General features: G+C 30.9%; 1 long non-coding RNA gene across 1 annotated transcript; it reads right to left on the bottom strand.

Moving 5' to 3' along the window:
• Positions 1-200: 200 nt before the first annotated feature.
• On the bottom strand, positions 201-1,448 carry LOC121131104 (uncharacterized). The gene is made up of 3 exons (XR_005868940.2): positions 1,419-1,448; positions 543-1,125; positions 201-464 (listed from the first exon to the last, which is right to left on the bottom strand). It is a non-coding gene; the product is annotated as an uncharacterized lncRNA (long non-coding RNA).
• Positions 1,449-2,236: the final 788 nt, after the last annotated feature.

Genomic DNA, 2,236 nt, shown 5'->3' with positions numbered 1-2,236 from the left:
CATCACTGAGTATTTTTTGAGATAGAACGTTTCTTTGCTTTCGGACAAACTGGAATGTCTGATATCTTAATCTCTTAGAAAAATCAATATTTTAATGTTAAAAATAAAATATAGTACATATTTTTAAATTTGACATCATTTTTTGTCAAACTTTGGTAATATCTATCACATATAGATTTAAACAGTTGATTTGAGTTCTAATGATGACGATGGAATTGTTCTTTGACGTCCTACATAATATTGAATCCAATTCTTTACAATAATAATTTTTTAATTATTTTTAGTTAAGAAGATAATATTTAGAGGACAAGGCAGTTCAATATTGTAATATCAAGGATCCATATTGTCTACTTTTCTAATACCTTTATTGAGAGTTTTTTACCATTTTAGGACACAAATGATCTAGAACTGGATGTTTTTCTTCAAATTTGAGCATTTGGTAAGTTATTCAAACTTGATAAAAACTGTATGAGATAATGGATTAATATTGTAACCATTATTAACTATACAACAGGTTATAATCATGTTTATGATAAAAATACCTTGTTGGATATCATTTAGGATCGACTCCGAAGTAATTCTTGGCAATGTAAATGTTTTTTTTAAATAGATAAAAAAAAGTAGGATTTGTGTTTACTTTCTTTCTTACTCTCTCATGGGTGAACTAATGGAACGTCACGACAGCTTAGCTGCGTTCTTCCCAAATATAGTAATTTTAACTAAAAATCTCAATCTTTTTTTTGCTTAGTATAATTGGACTTGAAGAGGTGAATTGTGTCACTGTAATCCTTCCATTCAACACATAATATTCAAAAACTATAATGATACTATTAACGTTTTTAAAAGCCCTTCATGAAGCTCGTAAGGATGTTTCAGAACCATAAATGACGTTTTGAATGCCCCACCTGTTCAGAAGCTCAGTGGTACTCCAGAAAAAAGATACTTGTTGTTCAGTATGGAAGCAAACCCCATGATATGAATATCTGATAGAAAAAGTTATGAATCTATTTAGTTTTTATACACAAGATTGGACTTCATACTTATTCCACCAAGTCAGTGATTCGATAAAACTGTCGTGTTTCAAACCCATTTTTTCTCCTCTACTATTATGGATCCCTTCTGAAACTAGAAACTCAATTTTTAAGATAAAAACATCCCTATTATTTATTTTTTTATTATTAGTAATTACATTACTTAGGTAAAAGATAGAAATTCAATGTTAATTACTAAAATTACAATGCAAAAAATTGTAATAATTTAGTGTATTATTTAGTATTTGAAGGGAATGCCACTGATTCTATGCTATAATAGAAATAGTACAGACAATGCTTCCGAAAATATTTTTAAAGAAATTAAGTATAAAACGAACGGTCTCGCCTCAGTGACACATAAATAATATTTACAGAATCAGTGCTTACCTCCATTGGAGTGACTTTTCTTTATTACTGGATTTATCGAATGATTCTGTAATAAAATCAGTTATTTTAAAATGAAGACTACATAGTAATGAATTTACGAATATTATTTGGACAATCGTATCTCTTGGGGTGGTCCTAAGCCATCTGGGTACGTTTATCGAGTCTGTTAAGGGGATATGTGTGAAAGCTCTTATCTAGATCCTTTAAAATGCAGACAAATCCTTATTGCATCCCGGAGCAGAACACTTGTACACCATGATGAATTCAGTAATAACTCATCATGTCCAACGAGGAACTCAAAAAAAGTCTGCAAAAAGGGTAAATAACTCCAGACATTCTTTTTTGAATAGCTTGCCAAAAGACAATCTATCAAAAGTAAAAAGAATAATGTTTTGTGGTCAACATACGATGCTACACTATGGGTTAATGATAAATATGATAACGGATGAAAGAATAGGTTGGCTACAATCATGACGTAAGATATATTTGCTAATAATAAATATGAAACAACATTGATTATTTAAAACGACTGACAAACACAATGACACGAGAAGTGTACACAGTACACACACATAGTGACAGATTTATTTGTTTGCTCTACATTCTCCCCATCTTTGTGTTCGTCCGAATTCGGCCAGTTTGGATCACTTCCATGAGATCGAGTGGTAAACTCCCATGTTTAGTAAAACAATTCGGCAATTGATTTTTTGTTTGGACCCAAACTTCTTTATTTCCGAATCTTTCCATTATCTCCTTCAGCATTGCAATCTCAATCCTCACCCTTAAGTCCTCTAATTGCTTCGTTGTTTGAAGACATT

This window comes from Lepeophtheirus salmonis, unplaced genomic scaffold, assembly GCF_016086655.4.
Source record: "Lepeophtheirus salmonis unplaced genomic scaffold, UVic_Lsal_1.4 unplaced_contig_16993_pilon, whole genome shotgun sequence".
Lineage (NCBI taxonomy): Eukaryota > Metazoa > Arthropoda > Copepoda > Siphonostomatoida > Caligidae > Lepeophtheirus > Lepeophtheirus salmonis.
The sequence above is the reverse complement of the archived record's forward strand: the minus strand, read 5'-3'. Positions and strand labels throughout refer to the sequence as shown.